We start from the raw sequence: 20,483 nt of genomic DNA, 5'->3' as shown, positions 1-20,483 counted from the left end.
GGGGGGCGGGGCTCCGCCGCGGGCACGCCCCCTCGAGCACCGGGCCGCGCTGCGCGTGCCTGGACGGACCCTGGACCCCGACGGCGAGTCCCTGAGCGCCGCGGTCTCCCCTCGCTGGCGAAGAGCCATCCTGAGGCCTGACGGACTCTCGCCCAGTTGCGTTGCCGTTACCTGTCGCAGCGCCTTCGGGGGTCCCGTACCACGTCCCCCGGCCACCTCAGCCTCTGCTTCCCACGCTGGTTTCTCCTTTCCCCTCTCAGCTCGGTCACCCTCCGGCTGGGAGGACCAGTTTTAGATCCAGCTTTCTAGATCTCCAGCCCTATAGACCCAGGGCGTCGCGGGACGACACGGACCAGACGAGAGGGGGAACTTTGCATTTATGAACGATCCTCGTCCTTCTTGCTGTTGTAATTACAGGCACGTTAACCGTGCAGCTGCCTTGCTGAATTTTAAGTATTTTGTTTAGTTGGGCCCTTCCCTGGCCGAGCCGGTGACTCCCTCAGAGCAGGGACTGCCTCCTGTTGACGGTTGTGTCCCGGCTTGGCACTGGCTACAGTTTTTTGCACAAAGAAGAGGCTCCAGGGATGTTGGCCAAATGAATGAAACCTTGACACTCCAGGCTTTATATTTCTGAGACACTTCTAGACAAGGACTTTCCAGATACAAAGTTTAACCTTTGAGCAAATACAAATGTGGCATAGGAACATTTTTATGGAGAAAAGAAGGAATTACTTTCCAATATTTTATATTGAATTGGCACCGTGGTATTAGTGTTGTGAAAGCGCTTAATATATCAGAACGGGCCAGAAGAATAGAAGACATTACTACTTTCAATTAAAAGAGGGCTAAAACATGTTGTAAATTACTCAGGAACTGATTGTTCAAGTTGTATATTAACCAGATTTCTTACTGCTCACCAGGCTTGGCAGCATGTTTTCAGCCCAGTTTTATGAATACTTCAAATTTTTATTACAGATGTTGGTGATTATGGCCTGTTAGCAATTCAAAACGATAATTTTTTTTAAGGAACAGTAACTACCTAATCCCCAAGCCAGTACTGTAAACTATATTTGTAAAAAAAGGGGGGGAGGGGGAGAGAAAAAAATTATACTGCTCTTGGTCTAGGGCTACTTACTGGCCAATTTAAAGAAGATATTGATATTTACACCTTGGATTATTCTAGGAGACGTAAGGGTGTTTTTATTCTAAACTCATAATGTGATTGAGGTTATTTTACTGATAAAGGCTTTTAATTCTGCAGTTTCATAAAATTGGTAGGTAGCCACAATCATGACTCAAAATTTGTCCAGAACTTTCTATAGTTTCTATAGTATTAGTATTTTGTGTAACGTTTATAAATCTGTGACCCACACGATCCAATCTTAGAGCAGTACCATAATCAAAAACCAGGTAAGAACCTGAAACCTATTTTCAATATAACTTTTAAAAAATTCTCATAGCTGAACAGTGTGAAACAATATACAGTACTCTTTTCTCTCTCACAAACAGTAGCTGCTTTTGTACCTCTTTCAAAACTTGCTCTACTCTTCTCTAGCCCTGGCTGTGTGCTCCCAATTCTTTTCCTCAACTTCTTTCCTCCTGAATCAAAATCACAAAATCTCAAAAGAATTGGTTTAGCAAGGCGGGACCCTGCTTCTTTAAAGGGCTAGAAGAGGGGAGCTGTTATGGACTGAATGTGTCCCCCAAAAATTCATAAGTTGAAGACTACATCCCCAATGTGATGATATTTGGTCAGGGGTTCTTTGTGAGGTAATTAGGACATGAGGGTGGAACTCTCAGGAGTGGGATTAGTACCCTTGTAAGAAGAGACACAATACAGATGATTGCTCTCTCTGATCTCTGCCATGTGAGGATACAAGAAGATAGACAGCAAACCAGGAATCATACCCTTAGGAAACAGGATCTGCTGGCACCTTGATCATGAACTTCCCAAGCCTCCAGAACTGTGAGAAATGAATTTCTGTTGTTTAAGTCACCCAGTCTGTGGTATTCTGTTATAACAGCCCAGACTAAGGAGCAAAGCTGATAAAAATAATTCCATGTTAATATGTATTTCCCTTTCATAGCTGACTTTAAATGTTCACTAATGTTGTGTTAATGGGTACAGTTTGTTTTCAGCACAAGTGGTTTCTTTTAAAAATGAGCCCCCCTTATGGGGTTGGGGCTTTATAACCACATACATCCCAAAGTCCCAGAGAACACAACTCACGCTTAACCAACAAAATTTGTGAGTAGCTTTCAAAATTGGGACTTATTTTCATTAAATAACTGTGCAACTCTTTAAAATATGTTATTCCCTTGAGCTCAGAGAAGTTCAGCATTGAAAACAGAACAGTCTTAGGTACGATCTTCTCAATCCGCATGTCAAGTTTGAACCTGAATACAAAATCGTAACTTTTATAGTGGACTTAGAGGACTTTATTGTGTCATGTAACATCAGGAGAAAGTGTGCAGCCTTTGGGGCCATTGGAGGTTCAGCAAGTAGGATCTAAGACTTTTTAATTCTAAAAACACTTCAACACGTTTCTTCAAAATTTTCTAGGACTTAGCTATTTATATTACAAATTAATATGAACTAAATCTACTTTCTTTGCTTTATCTTCTGTATTAGCATTTCCTAGAGAGACAGAATTGATAAGATATGTTATAAATATATGAGAGGAGATTTACTAGGGGAGTTAGCTCACGCGATTGTGAAGAAAAGTTGCGCGACAGGCCATCTGCAAACTGGATGCCGGTAGCATGGCTCAGTCCAAGTCTGAAGGCATCAAAACCATGGAGCCAATGATGTCCTTGGTGTAAGTCCTAGAACCCAAAAGCTGAAGAGTCTTGAGCTCTGATGTCCATAGACAGGAAAGAAGAGTGTATCCCAGCTCCAGCGGAAAAAGAAGGATTTGCCTTTTTTCTCTGCTTTTGTTCTCTCTTGACTCCCTCCCAGTGGGTCGGATGAGTCTCACCCATATTGAAGGCAGATCTTTCCCACCCAGTCCACTCATGCTCTCATCCTAATCTCTTCTGGAAACATCCTCATGGACACACTTGAAAAGTAGCTTTACCAAATTTCTTGGCATTCTTTAATCTAATCAAGTTGGCACCTAAAATTAACCTTCACAAATCCAGATAGGGAGTTTATGATTTCTGACCTTTTAAAAAATGTAAATTTAAAAAATGAGCAATCAGAAAGATTAAACTATTTATATAAAGCCAAAGAGGTGGCTAGTGAGGAAAGGGGTGGTGTTCAACTCTGATTTGTCTATTCTGAGTGCTTTTATCTTTCTATCACTTTCTACTCCATTTCCGTTGAGGATGTCAAAGGTGAGGGGGGAAAAAATGCTAGGTTTTGGTGAAGTCCTCAGACAAAAAGACTGTCCACCAAAGGGAAAAAGCTAACAGTCCTTCTTAGCAGAGGACAGCAACCCTCTTTACCTGGAGATGGATTCACTCAACAGTGACCTGTGTAACCTGGAGACTTGGAACAGAAGTCAACAAATAATGGAAGACCCAGGCACAGTAGGGGGAAAACACCACAAGAGCCCCTTCTCAATATGACTCAAAGGAGGGCACCTATGGTGGGCAGAATAATGGCCCCTCCCTAAGGACATCTACACTCAACACCAGAACCTGTGACAAGGTGGTGTTACATGGCAAAGAGAATTTGCAAATGTGATTAAGGTTATGAACACTGAGATGGGTAGATTACCCAGGCGGGCTGCATCTGATCACTTGTGTCCTTAAGAGTCGACAACCTTTCTTGGCTACAGAGGAAGGAAGAGGAAAGATTTGAAGCCACCAGAGGGATTCAATCCATGGTTACTAGATTTGAAGATGAAGGAAGGGGGCCAGGAACTAGAGAATGTGGGCAGTCTCTAGAAGCTGGGAACAGCCCTCAGGTGACAGCCAGCTAGGTGATAATACCCTGCAGGGTGGGTCAAGGTTCTTCAGGAGACTGTATATACTCTAAATCAGCACCCATTATATGGTACTGTTTCTCCCAAAGCTAGGATTCATAGGTCCAGGAATCAAGGAGTGGAAACAGAAGTGGCACCACTCACCATTACCTTAGGGACCCACTAACAAAATTTTTGCTTCCTGTCCTTGTGACTTTATGCTCTGCTGGTCTAGAGGTCTTGGTTCCAGAGGGAAGAATGCTTCCATCAGGAGACACAAAAATGATCCCATTGAACTGGAAGTTAAGGCTGCCACCTGGCCACTTTGGGCTCCTCATGCCTCTGAGTCAACAGGCTGAGAAAGGAATTATGGTAATGGCTGGGGTGATTGACCCAGACTACCAAGGGGAATTTGTTTTTTGTTTTTTGTTTTTTAAAAAGATGACCGGTAAGGGGATCTTAACCCTTGACTTGGTGTTGTCAGCACCACACTCACCCAGTGAGCTAACCGGCCATCCCTATATGGGATCCGAACCCGGGGCCTTGGTGTTATCAGCACCGCACCCTCCCGAGTGAGCCACGGGCCGGCCCAACCAAGTGGAATTTGGACTACTACTTCACAATGCAGGTAAGGAAGATTATGTCTGGAATACAGGAAATCCCTTAGGGTTTCTCTTAGGGTGCCCTGTGATTAAGGTCAATGGAAAATTACAACAACCAAATCCAGACAAGACTATGAATGGCCCAGACTCCTCGGGGATGAAGGTTTGGGTTGCTCCACCGGGTAAAGAACCACAACCAGCTGAGGTGCTTGCTGAAGGCAAAGGGAATACAGAATGGGTAGCAGAAGAAGGTTGTTATAAATGCCAGCTTCAATCACATGACCAGTTGCAGAAAAAAGGATTATAATTGTCATTTCTACAGTGTTAAGAATGTATATATATACCGTACTTACATTTAGCAATTATCTTTGTTTTTGTTCTTCTTATTCTTTATCACTTACCATGAGACTTACTGACTTTATATCAGCATTTAAGTATTGTTAACTTTACATCATAGTATTTGCATTTAAGTCATGGGATATCGGGAGAAGGGTAGATATCATCTAAGGACTTTACCTCCTTTTCTGGGAAAGGGGTTAATGCGTTTTTGGCTGTACGCAGGATAGTTGCATCATGTTAGGTGAAACTATTATGTTATTGTCCTGTTTGAAGATTAAATATGATTTAAGGAGATAGTGTGGACACCAAGTTGACAAGGGTTGGTCTTGTGAAGGTTAATTCTAGGTATCAACTTGATTAGATTAAGGAATGCTGAGAAACTTGGTAAAGCTATCTTTTCAGGTGTGTCCATGAAGGTGTTTCCAGAAGAGATTACGATGAGAGCCTGAGTGCACTGGGTGGGAAAGATCTGCCCTCAATATGGGCAGGAACCATCCAATCTGCTGGGAGCCTGGAGAGAACAAAAGCAGAGAAAAAAGATGAATCTCTCTGCTGAAGCTGGGATACATTCTTCTCTCCCGTCCGTGGATATCAGAGTGCGAGACTCTACAGCTTTTGGGTTCCAGGACTTACACAAAGGACATCATTGGCTCCATGGTTTTGATGCCTTCGGAATTGGACTGAGCCACGCTACTGGCATCTAGTTTGCACATGGCCTATCACACGACTTTTCTTCACAATCGCGTGAGCTAATTCCCCTAGTAACCCCCCTCTTATATATTTATAACATCCTATTGATTCTTTCTCTCTTGAGAACACTGACTAATACAGATTTTTGTACCAAGAGTGGTTCCAGAGAAACAGAATCTTAAAGATGAATTTCTTCAATTGGTTTCTGGGCTTTAAACCCCAAAATGCTAACAAGCCCAATAATACAGGCAGCACTGGCAGGCCGTGGCATAAACTGTTTGGAGAGAGATGCAAAATAAATCCGTTTATTTATTTATTTATTTTTTTATTTTTAAAGATGACCGGTAAGGGGATCTTAACCCTTGACTTGGTGTTGTCAGCACCACGCCCAGCCAGTGAGCGAACCGGCCATCCCTATATGGGATCCGAACCCGGGGCCTTGGTGTTATCAGCACCGCACTCTCCCGAGTGAGCCACCGGGCCGGCCAATAAATCCGTTTAATACTCCTGATTCACTGCTTATAAAAGGCAAGACATTCAGTGATTCTATACATGATACGTTTGAGTATTTGTGGAAATCCAAGGAATATAATGACGTGGCTGGTTGCTTCTAGCATCACTGGACAAAGTGTGGAAAGGAAAGGAAGAGCTCAGGGATGTGAATTCTTGATTCAAGCGCCACATAGATGACCTAAAAGTTTGTAGGTGTGCTCTAGGCCAGAATCTTTTCTCCAGTATCCACAGGGCTGAAATTGCCAAAAATCAAACACAAGCCCTCATTATAGATTGGCTGAACTACAATGAATCTATCTACATTATAGATCAGCCTCACAGGGTTTCTACTGTTAAAGTGAGGGCATTGGTTGGGAAAGAATGGGATCCTGAAAATTGGGGTGGGGACATCTGGGAAGACCCTGATGAGGCTGGGGACATGGAACCTCTAAATTGCATTGTCTTGTTTGCCAGAAATGAACTCTTTGCCCTCGTCCCCAGAGGCAGTGGCTTTTCCACCTCTGCCTGAAGGAATTAACTCTGCATTGCCTAAGGAAACAGTAATAGCTTCCTCTGAGGCAGTTACTGAGCAAGACAATGCTGATTCTCTTCAGAACCCACCCCCACCATCTGTCTTTGATTCTAGACCCTGAAAAGTGAGGTACAAAGTGTGACCCATGAGGAGGTGCATTACACTCCAAAAGAACTAAATGAGTTTTCTACTTCATACAAGCAGAAACTGGGAGAAAATGTACAGGAGTGGATATTAAGGGTGTGGGATAATGATGGAAGGAACGTAAAATTGGATCAGGCTGAATTTATTGATATGGGCTCACTAAGCAGAGATCTGCATTTAATGTTGTAGCTTGGAAAGTTAAGAAAGGTGCTAAGAGTTTGTGTGGTTGGTTGGCTGAAATATGGATCAAAAGATGGCCCACTGTGAGTGAGTTAGAGGTGCCTGATCTCCCTTGATTAACTGTAGAGAAAGGGATTCAAAGGCTTAGGGAGATTGGAATGCTAGAGTGGATTTGTCATGTAAAACCTATTTACCCATACCGAGAGACTCCAGAAGTCATACGTTTTACTTATTCCCCAAGAAACAAATTTGTGAGGGGAGCCCCAGCATCCCTAAAGAGCTCTGTGATTGCTCTTCTCTGTAGACTGAACCTTACAGTGGGAACCACAGTCAGGCAATTGGGACACTTAAATGTGATGGGACTAATTGGCTCCCAGTATGGAAGGAGCTAAGTGGTGACACTCAACTGAAAGCAAGGTGGGCATAGTTACCATAATGGACAGCAGAAGCAAGCAACAATCAGAATAGTTTGACTTGTGTAGATCTATTGTGTTGGTTAGTTAATCATGGTGTTCCTGTAAGTCAAATAGATAGGAAGCCGACTAAATTCTTAGTTGACCTATATAAGCAGAAAACTTCTCAGTCAAGTGAACAAAAGTCTAACTTGAATCATAAAAACGGAGAATCATGGCCCCTTAGTCAATTGCCAAACTTGAGCCAGTTTGCAGATCCAGAACCCTTTGAATGAAGGGGTGGCCAGGTCCCCTTGAGGAAGGACCCTGGTACACTACCAAAAATTTATGTTATTAATCATTCTCCCATCCTTCCCCAAGGGGACCTAAAGCCTTTTACCAGAGTAACTGTGCTTTGGATAAAGGGAAACAATCAGACCTTTTGGGGACTACTCGACACTGGATCTGGACTGACATTGATTCCAGGAGACCCCTGAGTCACTATCGCCACCACCAAGACCCTCACCAGATATTTTCTCTGGACTTCAGACTTCCCAGTCTCTGAACCTGTAAGCAATAAATTTCATTTTCTGTATAAGTTATCCAGTTCCACATATTTTGTTAAGCAACAGAAACAGACTAATACAACTTCATAAATATCCATAAACTGGCATTGATTAAAAAAACATAAGCATAAAGAAAATTTTATTTTCTTTATTACATTGTGCAATAAAACTGACTTCCAAAAGTCACAACAGAAACTCTCTTGATAAATGAGACAATGGAAACTGGGCACACCAACCTTCTGTTTTGAGTTTCATTAACTATTGAAACCCACCTCCCTGCTCTAACCAGGCCCCAAATTGTGGGCTATTGTTTTCAGAAGAAAATGTTTTGATCAAACTTCTCAGATTCTTTATCAGAAAATGGTTAGGATTTGTATGAACTAGGTTAGGATGATATGTAGGATATAATATTTAAGTGGGCCAGACACTCTGGACTTAAGTAGAGCTTAATATTGGAAACCTCTGGTATAAAATTTCCCTGCTTGGCAGGAGAGGTGTCATTGTTGTTGGATTCCTTTACCAGTACTTTCCTCTTCACCATACCAGCAGAGAAACTGACTTTTATTAGTGAATAGTGTATAAGCTTCTACCCTTATTTAGTGCAACAAGTTAAAAATATAAGTATATTTAATTAGCAAAAGGTGCAGAAATATTGTAAAATAAAGTACTGCTTGAAATACAACTATATTAATCAGAGTCCTCCAGGGCAACAGAACCAATAGGATGGAGAGAGAGAAAAAGAGAGAGAGAATTTATTTGAATCAATTGGCTCATGTGACTGTGGGAGCTGGCAAGTTCAGAATCTATAGGGCAGGCTGGAAACTCGGGAAAGATTTGAAGTTGCAGTCTTGAACCTAAAATCCATAGGCAGGATTTCTATGTTACAGTCTTGAGGCAGAATTTCTTTTTCTCTGGGAAACCTCATGTTTTGCTCTTAAGGCTTTCAACTCATTGATGCCCACCCATATCACTGAGGGTAAAATCCTTAAAGTCAACTGATTGTAAATGTTAGTCATATCTACATAATACTCTTCACAGCCACATCTAGACTAGTGTTTGATCAAACACTGGGCTCCACATCCTAGCCAAGTTGACACATAAAACCAACCATCACAACAACCTTCATTCAATAGTTTTTCCTTAAAGGTAGTAAGGAAGGTTTAAAAACATAAGTCCCTAATGAGCAACATAAAGTATGCTTTCATTAAGATGACAAATCACCTTGTTTTTATTTTTCTTTGCTCTTTTTAGTCAGTTGCATGCTAGTGGGGGAGGAGGATTTAATGTCTGTTTTCAGGAGCATCTTCTGCGTAACTATTTCAAATATTTGTGCTAGGGCCGGCCCGTGGCTCACTCGGTAGAGTGTGGTGCTGATATTTGTGCTAGAGCATTGGGAACAGTGCATCCATTAGAAAAGATCAAAATATGAACAAATAAGGGCCGGCCCGTGGCTCACTCGGTAGAGTGTGGTGCTGATAACACCAAGGCCCCGGGTTCAGATCCCACATAGGGATGGCCGGTTCGCTCAGTGGCTGAGCGTGGTGCTGACAACACCAAGTCAAGGGTTAAGATCCCCTTACCGGTCATCTTTTTAAAAAAAAAAAAAAAAGAAAAAGAAAAAAAAATATGAACAAATAAGTTGCTCACTATCTAGTTGAAGATGCTGCTATGGATTGAACGTGTTTCCTCTAAAACTAAGGTGTTGCCAATGTGATAATATTAAAAGGTAGGGCCTTTAAAAGGTGATTAAGCCATGAGGGCTTCTCTCTCATGAATGGGATTAGGTGCCTTTATAAAAGGGCTTGACAGAGGAAGTTCAGCCTACTTGGCCTTCTGCCTTCTGCTGATGGAGGACACAGTGGTCCTTCCTTCCAGAAGATGCAATCCTTACCAGATAACTGAACCTGCTGGTGCCTTCATCTTTGACTTCCCAACCTCCAGTACTGTAAGAAATAAAATTCTGCTCATTATAAATTACCCAGTTTCAAATATTTTGTTGTGGCAGCACAAATTAACTTAGACACATGTAAACAATCTACTTTACATATTACAAGTTGTATTATGAATTAGTCACCACATAAAGGTATAAGGACATTAGCGGCATAGGTATATAAAAGGGTTTGGATGTGATTGGGTTCCCAGCTGAAAAGAAGCTTAATAGACTTGTGAGGGCATCATTACTTCCTTACTACTATTTTGCTGCAGACAGGTAGATGGGAGAGGCCATAAACATAAAGAAATTGCTTCCAAGGCAGAGTCACTTCTTTAATGCAGGCAACATCAGTTGCACCACAGAAATGCCTAGAATTAATCAAATTCACACAGCAAGTCCTGACACTTGATGGCGTAATTAGGGTGATTATAGGTAAGCTTTAAAAATCTGCTTTGTCAGCAGATGATCCTATGAAATTTTACCATAAAGAGCATGTTCCCACCCCACCCTTAGCCCAGGAGGAGCACAAAACATGGACTAAAGTTAATACCTTAATTATTGTTTGTGACGTGGTTGGCGAAAATATTTTGTAATGGTGTGTTTATGGGAGTGCTTTAAGAGATGATTGCAGCAGGTCAGGTTTTTCTCTATCTTACAGAAAGGTTTCAATTTGTTTTGTGACTCAAATATATAGTATATGTACATGTATGTGTGTGTGTGTATATATATATATAATATGCTTTATTTCTGGTGGAGTGAAAAAAGAGAAAGATATATGACACAGAAAGAGATTTTATTAGTGTTTTTATACTAGTCTAATGTACTCACAAATTTTTTTTTTCTCAGAAGAAAAGTTGGTGAGAATAATAGACTAGCTATGACCTATATCATTAGCAGCAACTGAAACACAATGCAGGCATTGCGTATGAAAGGGAACAGAGAGTAGCACAAAGTTGTTGGGTTGGTAATTTTCTGTTTCATTTTGTTTTTGCTTTTAATTGCAGACATGTAAATACTGAATTCTCTTGGTGTGAGAAACTAAAAGAATAATACTTCTCACCAGATGTTTAGCATAAGGGTTGTACAAAAAGATGCACCATTCTGTGATGTTAAAATGTCTCAGAGCAACAGCTATTGAGGGAATATAATTCACTGGTCCTTTGACATGAGTGTGTACCTTAACCTAATTTCACTGGGCTTTTCCAGCTTATGATCTATTTAATTTGCAAGACCTAAAATTAAGTGATGATTTTGTTTTGGATTTTCTATAATGGTACAATTTTTATTTAATTATTTTATTATTTTGTTTCATTATTTTTGGTGGCCAGCCAGTATTGGGATCCAAACCCTTGACCTTGGTGTTACAAGGCTACACTTTAACCAACTGAACTAAATGGCCAGCCCCAATTTTATCATTTTTAAGGCAGATAATTCATTAAATACATAACTGAATGTTTTGAAAATATTTTAGCTTATAGGAGAACTTATATATTTGTATTCACAAATCAGAAAGAAAATTACAATCTAGGAGAGACTTTCCAAAAGGGGTGAGCCAGGAGACACCATTCTTCTCTGTCTTAATTTCCTCAGTGTTTGAACTCACCATCTCACGGCTTTGAATATCAACTACATGAGAGGGCTCCCTAATTAATAGTTCTAGCTCCAAACAATCCTCTCAACTCCCGACCTGTATATCTAACAGCTGAATGAACATCTCCACTTGGATGTCTGATAGGCCTTTCATACATAACATGTCCCAACATGAAACTTTGCTGCTGTCCCTCAACTCCCACTAAACTTGCTCCTCCTTCATTCTTTGTCATCTAGGTATAACTGTTTTACTTGTGGCTCAGTCCAAAGATTTTGGAGTCGACAGTGATTCCCCTCTTTCCCCAGCACCCCATAAGCCATCCATGAGCAAATCCTCTTGACTTATCCTTTGATTTTCAACTCTTTGTGACCCACTCAAGTAGCAATTTTATATGGTTCAAACTGATGCATCCAGAATCTGACCATTCCTATCTCTGTTACATTTTCTCTAGTGCAAGCTGTTGCGTGAACTATCACAACATCCATCTAACTGGATTCTACGCAGGGTAGTTGTGTGAAGGTGAGAAAAACACAAGTAAATGATAGTGTTTTTCCCTCTATGCTCCTACTCAACAACAATCACAATCACAGAAGACTGACTTCTGTGTCCCAGTGTGTGGGAATTTCTCCCCACTAGCAAGCAAGCAAGCAATTCTCCAGCAGACATCAGCTGGTTGTCCTCTAATTCAATTCTAACACTATCTACCTGAAGATAGCTTCAGATCCCGCAGGTTGAGGACTCAGTCCCCAAGACTGCACCCCACTTCAGATGCCAGTAGCAAATCCAGGCATCTGGAACTTCTGCCTGACCAGCTATAAACCAGGGTTCCTACAACCCCTTCCTTATTTTTATTTTTATTTTTTTAAAAAAGATGACCGGTAAGGGGATCTTAACCCTTGACTTGGTGTCGTCAGCACCACGCTCAGCCAGTGAGCGAACCGGCCATCCCTATGTGGGATCCGAACCCGGGGTCTTGGTGTTATCAGCACCGCACTCTCCCAAGTGAGCCACTGGCCGGCCCCTACAACCCCTTCCTTAGATTTGATTAGTTTGCTTGAGTGGCTTACAGAATTCAGGGAAACATGCACTTATGTTTACCCATTTATTATAAAAGATATTACAAAGAATACAGATGAAGAGATGCCTAGGGCAAGACATGGGAGAAAGCGTGCAGAGCTTCCATGCCCTCCCCGGGCACGCCACTCTTCAGGAACTTCCACATGTTCGGCTATCCGGAAGCTGTCCTAACCCAGGCCTCTTGGATTTTTATGGAGGCTTCATTACATAGGCATGATCGATTAAATCATTGGCCACTGGTGATTAACTTAACTTTCTGTCACTCTCCCCTCTCCAGAGGTTGGGGGGTGGGACTGAAAGTCCTGCCATGGTCTTTTCTGTGACCAGCCCCGATCTTGAAGCTACATAGGGGTTGCTAGCCATTGTTTTTTTTTTTTTTTTTTGTCTTTTATCTTTTTCCGTGTCCGGCAACGGATCGCAACCCTCAGTGTTGCCCCCGTACCGGACCGGGGACCGGCAACGGGATTGCAACCCTCGGTGCTGCTCCCGCACCTCGCTCAGCCAGTGAGCGGGAACCGGTCTGTACGTGGGATCCGAACCCTCGGGCGGGAGCGCCGCCGCGCTTCCCAAGCGGCGCACTTATCCAGTGCGCCACCGGGCCGGCCTAGCCATTGTTAATATATGAAAAGACTTATCACTTTGAAGATTTTAAGGATTTTAGGAATTGTGTCAGGAGAGGGGGATGAAGACCAAATATGTACTTTCACAATATCGTAGTAGTTCAGAGTGATCTTTTTATAATGTGAGTATGATCATTGTCATGCTTCTGCCCCAAACCCCCAGTGGCTCCCCATTTCACCCACAATAAAAGACGAAGGCCTTACAATGATCTGCCAGGACCCATGGTAGCTTCTCTCCTCTACATTTACCCTCTTCCCCCAACCCATGCTTCCTACATTGCTTGCTTCATCTCCTACCACACTCCTCTCTCATTTCAATCCAATCTCATGATCTATATTAGTATTCTATTGCTTCCATAACAAATGACCAAAAATTGATACAAACTCAGCTTAAAACAACACCAATTTATCTCACAGTTCTGTAGGTCAGAAGTCTGGACTGGTTTGGTTGTTTCTGTGGTTGTTGGCAGGATCCATTTCCTTGTATAGGACTAAAGCCTTTGTTTCCTCACTGGCTGTCAGCTAGGGGCCATCCTTAACTCCTAGAGGATTCTCTCTGGTCTTGCTCATGGGTCCCTACATCTCAGAGCCAGCATCAGTGCATGACATCCTTTTCATAACTTGGAATCACTCTGATTTTCCCTTCTGCCAATTTTCTCTTGCTGCATCCAGAGAAAATTCTCTGCTTTTAAGGACTCATGTGACTAGGTTGGGCCCACATGGATAATTCAGGATAATCTCTTTATCTTAAGGTATGAAATATTGATTCCATCTGCAAAGTTTCTTTGCCATGAAATATAACAAATTCATGGGTTCCAGAAATTATTAGGGAATGGACATCTTTGGGGGACCATTATTCTCCCTGTCATATAGTCTCTTGGCCCAGCATGCTTCCATCTCATGCCCATATGCTTGCTGTCCTGCTACCTGGAATATTCTTTCCCTGGATAATTACACAACTAGTTCTATCACTCCTTCAAGTTTCTGCTCAGTTATCATCATATACTATTAGCCTCTCCGATCAGCCTTTAAAAAAAAATTCCCTAATTACACTTTTTTCCCTTTAACCTGCTTTTTTTACTTTCTCTCACTACAACCTGACAAAATATATTTGTTTACTTGTTTATTATCTGTCTCCCTCTAGAAGTCCCCTGAGAGCAAGGACTTTGATTTATTCACTGTTAGATTTCCACTAAATAGAGCCATTTCTGGTACACGATAAAATGTTCAACAGACATTTGGTGAATAAATGCAAATTACCAAAAAATGTCTCAGAAGCCTCACTCCTTAATCATGTCTGAGAAAAATGAGTCAACTAACTCTGAATTGACCTAATAGAACTACTTTTAAAAAATATTCATAAGAATATCATTGGTTTGCAAAATGCCACGCTGAAGTCATTAGTAGCAACTTCTATAAGCATCTCCCAATCTATCATTAAAAAAAAAAAAAAGTAGTTTGGCATTACTTTCCTTCACATACCTAATCCAGCTCAAACTTTTTATCTTTTCCATCCCTAAATGCTGAGAAGCTTTTTATTAATCTGTGATAAAATCTCGAAAGAGCTCAAGACCAAGTCTGTAGTTTTCAGAATCTAGTTTTTTTCCCTCTTTAAAATCAGGAAATTTCTCAGTTCTTGGTATTTCTCTTATTTTAAATATTTTCTCCAAAAAAAAATTTTTTTTTTTTTTTTTTTTTTTGGTGGCTGGCTGGTAATGGGATTGGAACCCGTGACCTTGGTGTTACAAGGCTGAGCTCTAACTGACAGTACTGAAAGATTATTAACAGTGCACCATAAGTCTGCAAATGGTTCTAGAGCCAAAGATATTAATCCCCTCAATGTTATCATTTCTTTTTTTTCTTTAACCCCTCTAGTTAGGATTTTTTTTTTTTTCATTTTTAAAATTGCTTTCCTTCGAGTAAAGAATGAAAACAAAATGAGACTCTGGAGGTTTTTCTTTTGTCTCCATCTGCATTGAGCAGGGGTCTGAACCCTTTCTCTGAACTTAACTAAACAGCCCTTATGAAGTATCAGCTCATCCTGACATTTAGCCTTCCCTTCACCATTGTATGGGTTTCAGCCAATGACTTTTTTATTTGTAGCTCATCCATCAGGCAGCAGCTTGTGCTGTCTCTTTGGTTTCCTGTGCATTTCCCCCTTTCCTTTCCTCCTGAGCATTATTTTTGATAATATGAGCAGACTATTCTGGAGTTACCCATCCCTCTGAGCCATTTTCTATTTTAGATTTTTGTCAACACAAACATACAAACCTTCAGAACAAAAATGGATTTTTTAAAAATAATTTTTTTGGCCCATGTTAAGTGTAAGCAAGAAAATGTGCTATATATAATGGTGCAGTTTTTATTTAAAGCATGGTCCCTGGACCACCTGAATCAGAATCAGAGTGGGGAGGAGGGTACTTATTACAATGTATATTACCATTTACTGAATCACAATTGGAAGAGGGTAGATGGGAGACTTGAGAATCAGCATTTTTTCATCAAGTTTCTCAGGTTATACACTTCACAGTTTGAGAACTTTATCAAGGATATACACAAGCATATCCATACATCTGCTAAGGAGCTAATATATTTGAGATGATAAGGCATAAAAATAACATATAAATAATGAATGACATAGACAATCAGTGCACTTGAGTCAGCAAGTCCAGCTGTTAGGGATGGGGTGGTGGGTGTTGAGGTTGTCTTCCTAGAGTAGGTGTTTATTGCTCATAAGGGACACTCAAGAACTGTTGTTGAATTAATGACAAAAGCTGTGCTAAAAGATGAAGAAGCCATAACATTTTTTAATCAAAAAAGAGGGTAGAATGTTTTTGTCTTCCCCATTATCATGAAGATGAGGAAACTGAGTCACAGAGAAGTTATTTGACTCAATTGCCTTATGTCACTCAACATGGTGGTATTAGAAAATGTGTGTTCAAGAGGTGTGCATTAACCAACAAAAAAGGGTGGAAGGTTTCATTGAGAGATTTGTGGCAGACAAGTGTGAAAAGGCAGGTCAGGTCAGATTGTGACTGACTTGAGTACCAGAGTAAAGGGTGTAGATAGTGGAGAGCTACTAAAAATATGGAGGCAAAATAAAAGCAATTTATTAGGAATACTAATCTATAGTTGCTACTAGGACAGGTGAGAGAGGTGAAAGGCCAGACCCAGGGAGACACCTGAAGAGAAGCCATATACATACACAGTTATGTATATATAATTTACTTCAAGGAGTTGGCTCATGTGATTATGGAAGTTGGCAAGTCCCAAGGTCTGTAGGGAAAGTTGAGAAGCTGGAAACCTAAGAGATCCCATTTGTGTATTTCTAGTCCAATTGCCAGCAGACTTGAGACCCAGGAAGAGCTGATGTTTCAATTGGAGTCCAAAGACAGGAAAAAGCCAATGTCCCAGTTCAAAGGCCATCAGGCAAGAAGAATTTTCTCTTGCTTGGGGCGGGTCAGCCTTTTGTTCTATTCAAGGCTTCTACTGAGTAGACGAGTCTTACCCATCATGAGGACAGCAATCCGATTTACTCAGTCTACCATTCAAATGTGAGTATCATCCAAAAACACCCTCATCGAAACACCCAGAATAATGCTTGACTAAATATCTGAGCACCCCAGGGCCCAGTCAAGTTGACACATAAAATTAACCATCACAATGTCTGTTTTTAAGGAGCTTACAATTTACTGGGGGAAGACAGACAAGTAAAATAGTGACATAGTTTTAATGCTCCAACATAAGTGTTTTTTATTTTATTTATTTATTTATTTATTTATTATTATTATTTTTTTTTAAAGATGACCGGTTAGGGGATCTTAACCCTTGACTTGGTGTTGTCAGCACCACGCTCAGCCAGTGAGCGAACCGGCCATCCCTATATGGGATCCGAACCCGGGGCCTTGGTGTTATCAGCACCGCACTCTACCGAGTGAGCCACGGGCCGGCCCAACATAAGTGTTTTTTATTTATTTATTTATTTATTTTATTTTATTTTTTTGTCCCAATATACTTTATTTGATTATCTGGTTTTTTTGTTTTGTTTTCGTTAAATTTTTATTTTGTCAATATACACTGTATATGATTATTATGGCCCATCACCGACACCTCCCTCCCTCCTCCCTCTCTCCCCTCCCCCCCAAGAATGTCCTTTCCGTTTGCTCGTTGTAACAACTTCATAGAAGTATAGTTGTTATATCTTCTTCACCCCCCAAGTATAGTTGTTATATCTTCTTCCCCACCCCCCCACCCCGGTTTTTTTTGTGTGTGTGTATGTGGGTGAATTAGTGTTTTTTAAATGCTATAAAAACACAAAGCAGAGAGTGGTAAGTTCTGCTTGTGGAGAAAGGTGAAGTCAATGAAGTCACAGGAGAAAAGTGTGTCTTAGGGAAGTCACAGGTGTTTAGGGAAACACCAAGATGGGCCATTTTGTCTATCAAAATATCAGGCTATCTGAGAATTGCCAGAATAACCCAGGATATCTCCAAATTGCTGGGGGGGGGGGGGGGGGGGGGGGGAAAAAATGGGCATTTGGGGNCCCAAATTGCGGGGGGGGGGGGCGGTGGAGGGGGGAATAAATGGGCATTTGAGGGATAGATGCATTACATAATAATTTTAGCAGGCCATTGTTTTGGACTAAATTCCTGCATTAGGCCCCAACAGACCAGACTAAAAGTCAAAACGGAGTCACCAGTGCTACAGTTCCATGTCACAGAATCAAAACTGAATTGTTGTCCGGCCTTCTGAGAAATCAGGAAAGAGAAAGAACAGCCTAATTTTCCAATTTTAATCAGCATGATAATGAAGTTCCCTTTGTTTTAATCCTTAACCTGAAGTAACTTGATGTTAACTAGCCAATTATTTTTCTGTTATACTGTCTTCCCTGTTCCCGCCTTGCTAGGAAAGTAACTTTGAAATAACCACTCTTGGGCTGGCCCGTGGCTCACTCGGGAGAGTGCGGTGCTGATAACACCAAGGCCCCGGATTCGGATCCCATATAGGGATGGCCGGTTCGCTCACTGGCTGAGCGTGGTGCCGACAACACCAAGTCAAGGGTTAAGATCCCCTTACTGGTCATCTTTAAAAAAAAAAAAAAAGAAATAACCACTCTGCTTTTTGTTCTCTGTTTCTGCTTTCTTCAGCCCTTTTCCTTTCTATAAAGCCACCCTCATTGAAACACAATATGTTTTATGGAATAAAGTGTTGTCAGATTCCAGAATTACAAATAAAACCAATTAAGACCTTTAAATTAAATTTGTTGTAATTCTGTCTTTTGACAGATGTAGCCAGGAGATTAAGAGTGAGAGTCTGAGAAGAAATTGAGACTTCCCAAAAATATGTTGGGCTGGTTCTTGAATGCAGAAGACATTCAAATGAAAATTTCTAAGATTCAAGATTTATCAAGCATCCTAAGAATGGGAATATGTTTATTTTTTATTTTTAAAATTTGAAAATAGTATGAAATAAAAATTTTAAACACGTTCAAAAATAAAGAACAGGGGCCAGATCATGGCTCACTCAGGAGAGTGTGGTGCTGATAACACCAAGGCCATGGGTTCAGATTCCATATAGGGATGGCCAGTTAGCTCGTTGGGAGAGCATGGTGCTGACAACACCAAGTGAAGGGTTAAGATCCCCTTACCCGTCATCTTTAATAAATAAATAAAGAGCATAGAACAATGAAGCCCCCACGACCATCAAGATTTTACAGTTAGCAGGTTTGTGCCACAGTTGCTTAATCTCTGTTTCTTTGTTTGCATATTTAAAAACAAATCTCAGAAATCCTGTCATTTCACTTTTATATACTAAAACATGCATCTCTAAAAAAGATGGACCTTTTAAATAACCTGACTTAATGCCATTTTTATACCTAGCATAATGAATAATACAGTCATCTCTCAGAATCCACAAGGGATTGGTTCTAGGACCCCCTCCAATACCAAAATCTGAGGATGCTCAACTCCCTTACATAAAATGGCATAGTATTTGCATATAACCTATACTCATCCCCCAATACTTTACATCATCTTTGGATTACCTATAATACCTAATACAATGTAAATGATATGTGAATAGTTGTTATACTGTATTTTTAATTTGTATTATTTTTATTGTTGTATTGTTATTTTTTATTGCTTATTTTTTCCCAAATATTTCGATCAGCAATTGGTTGAATCCGCAGGTCCAGAACTCATGGATATGGAGGGCCTACTGTAATTCCTTAATACCATTTTGTATTGTAGAATACCTGGTCTATATGAAATGTCGCTGGTTGCCTCAAAAATTTCTCTATACAGTAGGTTGGTCGAATGATAATTTAAACAAAGTCCACACATTACATTTGAATGTTCTGACTCTTGAGTCTTTTTAATGTAGAGAAAACCTCCTTCCTTCTTTTTGTTGTTTCTCATGCTATTGACTTGTTGAAGAAAGTGGGTCTATTGTCATTTAAAGTGCCCCATGTTCTGAGTTTGTTCTAATATTCATTTTTAAGTCATTTTTTTGTACTGCTCTGCAATGTTTTCTTCTATCTTCTGCTGTATACTTTCAAAAATTCTGCTCCCTACTCATCTTTGAGTCAGAGGTTCTTATGGAAGCAAAAGAATTTGGAAGATGCTTTCCAGGAAGATGGTGGATTGCAGGAAAGAGAAAGGAAGTGCAGAAATTGAAATGCAGGGTGTAGATCAAGAAGACAAAGGAAGCAGGAATGGAGAGAGAGAAGACACAGAGAAATATAAGGCATCTCCCCAGCTCCCATACACCTACCAAAGGAAGTGAACCAAATTTGAGAAAATGGACACATCAAGTGTGTACTCTCTAAGAGAGTTGTAAAAAGCTCAGTACTATATTACATTGACATTATAAGTTCTTCAACCTAAATATAGAACTTACAAACTTACAATTTTTTTTGAGGAAAAAATAGATTATGATACTTATTGTAGAATCATGTAGAATTCAGTGGTAAATAGTTTAGCACAGTTTTACAGTTTGTTGCTTTTATAGTTGTAGACTATAAAATGAAACAGTCGAACTGAAAATGTCTTGCTGTTACCCAATTTCATCACCCCACTGCTTTTCACACCCTTTTGCTTTTTGTTGACCAGCACACTAGGTCATTTTAAGCCAGGTGTTTAAAAGTGTCAAACAGAAGTACTGCTGCAGCCAGGCAGCAACCGACTTTGTTTCTACTCAAGTGTGAGACAGCACTCATGGATGACAATTTGTATTTTTTTTATAATGAAATAATTTTTATGAATTTTAAATACACTAAAATATTGCCAGAATCACCTTTGAAAATTTAGCATACAGGGCCGGCCTGTGGCTCACTTGGGAGAGCGTGGTACTGACAACACCCGTCAAGGGTTAAGATCCCCTTACCGGTCATCTTTTATTTTATTTATTTATTTTAAAAAGA

Source organism: Galeopterus variegatus, unplaced genomic scaffold, assembly GCF_000696425.1.
Source record: "Galeopterus variegatus unplaced genomic scaffold, G_variegatus-3.0.2 Scaffold2038, whole genome shotgun sequence".
Classification (NCBI taxonomy): domain Eukaryota; kingdom Metazoa; phylum Chordata; class Mammalia; order Dermoptera; family Cynocephalidae; genus Galeopterus; species Galeopterus variegatus.
This window is presented reverse-complemented; position numbering follows the sequence as displayed.